This window comes from Chlorocebus sabaeus, chromosome 21 (genome assembly GCF_047675955.1).
Source record: "Chlorocebus sabaeus isolate Y175 chromosome 21, mChlSab1.0.hap1, whole genome shotgun sequence".
In the NCBI taxonomy this organism is placed as follows: Eukaryota; Metazoa; Chordata; class Mammalia; order Primates; family Cercopithecidae; genus Chlorocebus; species Chlorocebus sabaeus.
In genome coordinates this window covers 81,625,114-81,634,858 of record NC_132924.1, presented here as the reverse complement: position 1 = coordinate 81,634,858, position 9,745 = coordinate 81,625,114, and positions in this window count along the sequence as shown.

Genomic DNA, 9,745 nt, shown 5'->3' with positions numbered 1-9,745 from the left:
TAGAGGTGTAAATAAGGCCTGGAACATTTATGGCTAAACACAAAATGGATTTTCATCATGTTTCAAATCTGGAATATTCAGTACAATTTATTGTTTTTAAAATCTATTTATCTTTGTCTTGACAGATAGAGCCAAAAAGTAAAAGGAAGGTGTTGAGAAGGGGGACATACACCAGAAACAGACTATAGTGGCGAAGAATAAGGAAGTTAGGTATGAAAATAAAGAGGAAAAGATGAGTTCTGTGAGTCACAAATGAAAAAGTGACAGTACACTTCAGAGAAATAGACTAGATGGATGGATGGATGATGCAGATAAATGAGGCTACTTAAAGATCTGTATATAATATGGCACTTCTTTCCTCTCTGGATACTAGTCATTTCTTTCCTCTCTGGATACTAGTAATATAACAAACTTAACATATTAAAGTGTTACTAATTTCCCATGATATTTTTGACAGTATTTCTAATCTAATTTCTCTAGATAGAGATTAACCTAGAATTGCCTAAAATGAGTCTGCACTAAGTTTAAGCTCTCTAATCTGTCAGTTATGTCAGGGCTCCCATCCTTTATCTTGGTGTCTCCTATCTTACCCACATCACTCTCAACCCAGCCCATCTTGAAAAATCTACTCTAATCAATGAAGACTTTCTACCCTATTTGCATGCATTAATTCCCAATATTTTATTAAGAGAAAAGCATATAAAGATCACTGTAAATACACATCACATGTTGTCTTCATCCAAGTTTTGCTGCTGTAACAAAATACCTGAGACTGGGTAATTTATGAAGAATAGAAAGGTTCCCCCCCCCCCCCACAGTTCTAGAGGCTAGAAAGTCCAACATGAAGGCACTGGCATCTGATAGAACTTTCTTGCTGCCTCATTCCATGGCAGAATGGGAGGGAGAGTTAGGGGACCAAACTCACCCTTTTATAATGAACCCACTCTTGAAATAGCACCACTAATCCATTCATTCTGCCCTTATTGAGGATTGTTTCCAATACATGCTCTTTGAAGGACACATTCAAAATATAGTATATGTCATGGTTGAAAAGTGCAAATTCTAAGTCTCTTTGCCATCAATCACATGAATATTTGTATTTCATGTTCACTCAGTGGCAACTAGAGAGAGGGCAGTTAGAAGTAGATGGGCAACTGGAATTCTGCAGGGCTAGGAAGAGAATGGAGCTGCCACTGGGAAATATGCCCTCTTGTTTTCAGGGCAGAAGCTTCTGGCAATCCTCTGCAAGGTTCTCTGCCACTATTACAAGTAGCAGTTTACCTCTGTCAAATTGCCCTATGTCTGAGAGCAGCACCCCCTGGATTTTATTCTTGACTGAGTTTTCAGGAACTGAGACCTATGTTTTTGGTATGGGCAAAAGGAAACTGAAGTTCTTACAATTCAGTCACAATTCAATCACAGGAAACAAAGGTTCAAAATTTTCAAATCCATGGAAGGAGAAGTGGAGTTCCAAAGAGTAAGTACAAATAAAGGTTCCTGGAGAGAATTAGGCAAAATACAGTTGGAAGCACTAGAAGTGCAATTATGGTTATGCTGGTTTATGGAGGGCCTTCAGTTAAGAACCAGAGACAGAGCTGTAGGACACAGCTACTATGAGCAGCATCAACCAAGTACACTGGCTCAGTGACTGTAATGCCAGCACTTTGGGAGGCCAAGGCAAGAGGATCACTTGAGGCCAGGAGTTTGAGACGAGCCTAGGCAACATAGCGAGACCCCATCTATAAAAAAAAAAAATTTAAGAGAGCAGCATCGAGGGCCTCAACTGAAGACACTGTAATTTAGTAGACCTAGGAAGAAATGTTGCTGCATTTTAGTAAGTGTCAGGTAATGCTATTGTGTGTGGTTCTTGGACCACATTTTAAGAAACAGAGCCTTAGAAAAGTAGTGGCTCCATTCCTGATGGGAATGCCTCTTCATTTATTTCTACTAGTTCTATTTTTTATACCACTGCCAGTTTTTCATTCTTCTCTAACTCTTCTGAAATACAAAAATCTATGTACAAGCTAGAATATAACAAAGTATTATTTTATGTATAAAGAGTTTATGTAATTTGCCATTTGAGATAGCAAATACAACATACATATTTAGCTCTTCTCCCACCTTATATGCCACAATAACAACTGTAAAGAGATTTTTATTTTTTTCCTGAGACAGAGTCTCGCTCTGTCGCCCAGGCTGGAGTGCAGTGGCGTGACCTCGGCTCACTGCAACCTCTGCCTCCCGAGTTCCAGCAATTCTCCTGCCTCAGCCTCCTGAGTAGGTGGGATTACAAGTGTGCACCACAACGCCCAGCTAATTTTTGTATTTTTAGTAGAGACGGGGTTTCACCATGTTGGCCAGGTTGGTCTTGAACTCCTGACCTCAGGTGATCCATCCCCTCCTCGGTCTCCCAAAGTGTTAAGATTACAGGCGTGAGCCACCACGCCCAGCCTAAGAGATATTTTTAAAAGGTAGAACCCACGAGGGCAAGGTGAAAGAGGAAGCAAACACAACAACATTTTGGAAGCTGGAAAGTAGATGTATGAGTAGTAGCTGTCTTTGTGGTCCTGAGATTCCTGAGTCAACAAGAAGAAAAGCCAACAAGTAAACCCAATTATTATTACAGAACCCAAAAGGCTTAGTAATTGAAATCAACAGATACCACTGGAATTGGGGAGTGTGGGGTGCTTAACGCATGTTTAAAAAAAGAGGATTGGTTAAAGTTTATTAAGAAGCTGTAGTCACCCCACACAGTTTGGTAGCTGTTTCGCTCCTTACCTAGCAAAAGATTGGAAGTTTATTCTCTAAAAAGGTTAAAACAGAGGGTCTCTGGGCAGGGGCGTTATACTGAAAACAGCGATTAAGTGAAAGTGTATATACCGAATGGTGAACTCCAACCCCTATCCCACCCAGCCTCTATCACATACTCAGTTCCCAGAACTCTAGCAACCAAGTGTATACTCCCCAGGCAAAAGACTGAAGGTGTTTTCTCTGGAGAATTTGACGTCGGGTAGGGGGCTCCAACTGGGTCCTGCTAAGTCACTCTGCAACAGTGATTCTCAATACTCACTGTGCATTAAAATCACCTGGGAAGTTTTAGAAACTTTTCCTGGCCTGGGCTCTACAATCAGAGAATCTCATTCAGTTGGTCTGGTTTAAAGCCTAAGCAGCTATATTTTTTAATGTTTCCCAGGTGATCTAATGAACAGCAAACGTTGAGAACCATTGCTGTACAGTGAAATTTAGGGCAAGACTCATCCATGGGTACAGAGTTTTTCACCAGCTTTTAAATGTTCTGTCCACTGATAGTCAACAGACAATTGAGAAGGGCAGTTAATAATAAAGACGTGGCGGTCTTAGTCTATTTTCTACTGGTATAACAGAATGCCTGACGCTGGGCAATTTACAAAGAAAAACATTTCTCCGAAGGCTGAGAAGTCCAAAATTAAGGCGCCAGTATTTGATGAGGGCCTTCTTGCTGCATCCTTCTATGGAAGAAGAGCGAGAGAGGATGAACACTGTGTCCTCATATGGCAGAAGAGTGAAAGAGAGGGAACACATTCTTGCAAACCCCTTATATGGTGACATTAATTCATTCATGATGGCAGAGCTCTCACGACCTAAACACCTTCAAAAGGCCCCACCTCCCAACACTATTGCACTGGGGATGAAGTTTCCAACACATGAATTTTAGGAGACAAATTCAGATCATGGCATGACCCAAATAAATAAGTAAAAAACAGCAACTTAGCAAAAACAGATATGTAGTCATAAGAAAACAAAGAAACTATAGTTAATGTTCTTTCTGAGCAAAGGCTATATTGCATTTCTGAAAACAAAAACATGATACCTTTTAGAAAAGGAATATTATAAAACCATAAAGAGCTCTAGTAATTTAAAAAAATTATAAATGAAAAGTTAATAGGAGAGTTAGAAGATTAAAGTTGAAGGAATCTCCCAAAAAGTAGAACAAAAAAGCCAAGAGATAGAAAGGAAGAGACCCAAATAAGAATTGTGTCCCCTGAAAATTTATGTGTTGAAGCCATAAAGCCCAGTACCTCAGGATGTGATTGTATTTGGAGACAGGGCCTTTAAAGAGATTAGGTTAAAATGAGGCCATTAGGGTGAGCCTTATTGCTATCCAACGTAGGTCCTTATTAGAAGAGAAAATTTGGACATACAAAGAGACACGAGGGATGCAAGGGCATCCTAGAAAGACCATGTGAGGGCACAGTGAGAAAGTAGCCATCTGTAATATAGGGAGAGAGGCCTTAGGAGAAACCATACGTACTGATACTTTGATCTCAGAACTGTGAAAATAATTTTTCTGTTGTTTAAGCCACACAGGCTGTCCTATTTTGTTACATCAGTCCTAGAAATCGAATAAATCCAGGAGGCTCAATATCCACATAATGGGCATTTTAGAGAATTGTAATAGAAAAAAAATAATGGAACAAAGAAAATAGTAACAGAAGTAATGCAAGTGATTTTTCTGGACCTGAACATGTTTTCCAGATGGAATGACCGATTATGTCCTGAGAACAATGGGCAAAAACAAGTACTTAAACAAGGCACATTATTTTTTAAAGTCAGAACTATAAATATAAAACAAAGATTTTACAGACCTTCAGCAAGAAGAAAAAAAAGACACAAAGGGTCAACAATAGAGTAGCTTCAAACTTCTTAATAGCTACACTGGAAGCAAAAAGTAAGAAGATGAATAATCTGAAAATTCTGAAGGAAAAACATTTCCAGGTAGAATTAATTCTGTATATCCAACGTCTCAAAAAATTGCTTCCTCTGGACCCTTTCTAAGGAAGCTGTTGGAAAATGTATTCTAGGGAAATAAGGGCATAAAAGAAAATCAAGAAAGAAGCAAAAGGAATTCCAAGCTGGTGGTGAAGGAAGGCCCCAATACAACATGCCTAGAGAGCCACCAGTCCAAATGATGACAATAGGTCTAGAGGCTCAGAAACATTGAGTTCTTTAAAAGAAACATGAAGTTCTTCAAAAGATGAAAATTGTTAGATTAACTAATGTGTTGAATATCTGGAGAGGAAACTCACTTATCTGGGGCTAGAATTTAGGGTTAAATTAATGATAAAGCACAGAGAAAACTATGTAAAGAATCCAGAGTAATATTGACATGAAAAGTGCATGGAAGATCAAACTGTCATTTCTTTGTACATAACTGCATTTACATGGTCAAAATAAATACAATAAAACCACTTACACAATGTATATTGGGAAGATAGAAGGTAACATAGAAGGGGTGTGTGTGTGTGTGTGTGTGTGTGTGTGTGTGTGTGTATGCTCATGTTTGTGGTTGCGTCAGAAGCAGGGAGTAGAATGACAAGGTAATTAAACAGAGCAAATCCTCATCTACCATAGTGGAGTGTCAAAAGATAGTGCCTAAATCCAAAACTTTAAAAATATAGGTCAGGTGTGGTGGCTCACGCCTGTAATCCCAGCACTTTGGGAGACCGAGGCAGGTGGATCATGAGGTCAAGAGATCGAGACCATCCTGGCCAACATGGTGAAACCCCGTTTCTTCTAAAAATACAAAAATTAGCTGGGCATGGTGGTGTGCGCCTGTAGTCCCCGCTACTCAGGAGGCTGAGGCAGGAGAATCACTTGAACCCGGGAGGCAGAAGTTGCAGTGAGCTGAGATCGTGCCACAGCACTCCAGCCTGTCACGCTCTCTCCAGATGACAGAGCGAGACTCAAAAAAAAAAAAAAATATATATATATATATATATATGTATACACACACACACACGTGTGTGTGTGTGTGTGTGTATTAAGCATGTTATTTTGAGAAATATAGGTAAATACACAAAGAATCTGCAGTATCATTAGAAGGGGTTGACTCGAGAGCAGAAAATGAACTAGGACTGCAGGCTTTTGTTTTGTTTTGTTTGTAACAAGGCTTGTAGAACACTGGGTTTTGAAGCATATGTGTAAGAGCGATGGGCTCACTCCTATTCATCCTTCAGGACTGATATGATTTGGCTGTGTCCCCACCCAAATCTCATCTTGAATTGTAGCTCCCATAATTCCCATGTGTCCCTAGAGGGACCAGTGGGAGGTAACTGAATCATGGGGGCAGGTCTTTCCTGTGCTGTTCTCATGATAGTGAACAAGTCTCACGAGATCTGATGGCTTTATAAAAGGGAGTTCCCCTTCACAAGCTTTCTTGCCTGCTGCCATGTAAGACATGACTTTGAGCCTCATTTACCTTCAGTCATGATTGTGAGGCCTCCCAAGCCATGTGGAACTGTGAGTCAATTAAACCTCTTTCCTTCATAAATTACCTAGTCTTGGATTATGTCTGTATTAGCAGCATGAGAACAGACTAATACAAGGACTGACATATTCGTTATTTTATCTAGAAAGCCTTAATTTGCCCTTCCAGATAACCTTCATATTTAGTTAGCTCCTTTTACTTAATCCTATTATAATTTCTATCATACAGTGTCATTATTGCTTCTTTACCTGTTTTTTTATACCCAAAGTATAAGCTTTTTATGAGCTTTTTAGCTTCATTGTCTAGCACAATTCCTAGTACAAAGTCAGAACTCCATAAATGTTTTTCAGGTGAACAATAGCACCTACTAAGCCGTATTTCAAGAGCTATTTTGCTGGGTCTAATTCTGGCTCCACATTGAGACAGTCAGCATATAAATTAACCAATTTGTAGCTCCATGAGTATATTATTGTCCCATTATTCAGGCAGGTCCCGTTAAATTATTAACTTGAATTGTAGTGTAAATAATGCTACTTTAAATCTCTCCTGGCATGTTATAACCAGTACCTAGAAAAGGTGCAGTAGCATTCCCTCCGGGGTTGGGGACTGGACCATGGGAGGCCTTTAGGAGGACATTGGATCCTCTGAAATTTAATGTAAAATTTCATGTGCATAAGCATTTTTCACAATTTCTATTAAGATTAAGAAAGGGATAAATTACCCCTCAAAATTAAAACACCACTGCTCAGGGCAATAATATCTTACATGTTACCTTGTGCCATTCTTTAGAGACACAAAAGCCCTTTACATATTTTCTTATCTAAAAACCCTGAAAGATAGAAATGCAAAATAGACTATTCTAGGCAGATTTTAATACACAAACAACAGCTCAACTATGTGATTTTAATTAATCAGGAATAGAACTAGGACTAAAAGAAAAATTGTCCCATATCTAAAAGCAGGCTTGATAAACTGTACACAGAATTCTTACAAATCTTAGACGAGTACTGCCTCGTAGTTTCATGGAAAATAACTTTTAATGTTCAAATTACTATATAGAATATCAGAAAATAAATTTAGGGATTAAGTAAGTATTCTTTTGGATCACTGGAAAATAATATGTAAGTTCAATTCTTGCTTTTGGTAACAGAAATATAATTCAAAATGAGAAGCAATGGAGTAGGAGCTAATTTCAGAGAGAACCTAATCTTCAGTTTTATTCAGGGCATGGTTCATGTTTTCCATTAATAAAGATGTGTGGTGTTTAAATATGCACAATGACCTAGAATATTATAAATGTGAAATGAGGTTAATTTCATTGAGGTTGCAACCTTGGTTAGTCTAAGTGAAAATGAATTCACTGGCATGAGACTAGAATGTACCTGAACCACAGTGAAAAAATAAGTTAATCCGTTCATCAGTGTGGTATTAAAAGATGAGAAAGAATTTTTGAGGGAGTAAAGAGGAACAGATAAAGGACACTATACAAATTGTTCAAACAATTCCCAGAATGTCATTAAATAAGAAATGTCTATTCCTTTTTGGAACATTAAATATTATTATTATAATATGTTCAAGAAGCATTTGTTTTGCCTTGTTAAAACTTGAAACACCCTTCAGCATATCAACTTCCAGTGTGCCTGGATAGTTTCCTTAATTTGGAAAATGATAAAACACAAAGGGAAAACAATGTTCCTTAACATGGGAGGGGCATAGAGCTGGGATCCAGCTGGGATTTATTTTATTACCAATGCAAGCAAGACAGAAACATCTGGTTTGCACTGGTAATATAATTTAGTGAGTAGTTAGAAGCACATTACTAGGTATCACCACAGAAATGTATTTCTGAAGAGTACTGTAAACAAAGCTTTTCAATAAAAAATAGACAACAACATCAGCTCAAGTCATGCAAAGGTAAACTGTTCATTCCTTAGCAATAGCAAAATACTGAGTGAGGAGACAACACTGTTAAGAATAGAGAATGGAGCACCCTGGTTTTAAACAATAATTCTTCATACGGGAAGAACTGCTTCCAAACTTAGATAAAATGATCCCCTAAATTCCTCCTTCTCCTTCTCTTCTTCCTCCTCATCCCCTTATGCTTCCTCTTCCTATTTTTGTTGTTGTTGTTGTTGTTGTTGTGTATCTGGAGCAAAACTGAAGCCAGAACTTTTCAGGGGCAGTGGTGTGAGTAAGGGTCCTATGTATCAATGAAGAACCAGTTCAAATATCACCTGTTCCAGGTATACACACCAATTGGTTGTTTATGCCTCTGTCTGAACACATTCTATTCATTATTATAACTAAATCACACTTTGCTGTAATTGCCTCTTTATGTATCAGTCTCTGACTGCTCTGCAAGTTCCTAAGAGATGGAGGCCAAAACTTGTTTTTGGCACCTAGCAAGCTCTCAATTTTTTACAGAAAAACATGATAATAATATTCTATCTCTTGTGGCCTTATCTGATTGATGGATGGTTGATAAAGTGAACTGCATCATGCTTAGGTCTATTTACTATTTAATAAATGCTATTTAATAAGTACTATTTAATAAGTGCTTAGATCTATTTACTATTTAATAAATATTGTAGATCATTAACCTAATGGGAACTTTCAATTGCTCAATCTCAAAACCTGTTGCTAACTCTGCGCTGGCTCTTTTGCCCTACTGTGGCTCTCAACTCTACCCACTTTAACAGCAAATAGAGGAGAAACCATAGAAATTAGAATGTCAAAGGAGATAGGAAATTTAGAAAAGATAAGACTTAAATGAGAGAAAATAAATTTAAGATGGTTAAAAATACACATATCACATTTTCAATTTGAAGTCCCACTCAGAAAGTCACAAAATATTGACTCTAAGACTCCTATTTTCAATTACTATATATAGAATGATTAACAAATAAATCAATGAAACTCAAAAATGTAATAACCCAACAGTACAAAAGATGATTTATCAGCCAGTCCTAAATTTTCCTTATGTTGGAATTATCTAAATCCTAATTTGAATTTTTAAGTCCAGACTTTGATATTTTTCTAAACAGATATTTTTCTAGACAATTATCTTCATCTTGAATGACTTATCTCTTAATTACGATTTTATTCTATGAAGCTTAAGCTCTATCTAAATTTATTCTATATCTTCACAGATACATTATTCCTAAAAGTGTTTGTAAATATTTCAACTAGTCACAGTTTTCACAATGGAACTGACAGCAAATTAAGTGTCATTTGAGACTTAGAGAGAAGCTGCCATTCTATTTCTATCTTAATGCCATGGAATGTTTGCTGCCAACTCCCTCAAAATAACACAAATTTGCTGTTTACGATTGTTCTGGGAACTATACTAATCTACTAGACATGAAAAGTCACTTTCACTACACTTTAAACACTACACTTTAAACATATAAGAATGTATAGACATTCTTAACACTACATAGTAATATGAATAACGTTATGCTTCCTTTACTGGTCTTTTAAAATCTTATGTCAATTCAT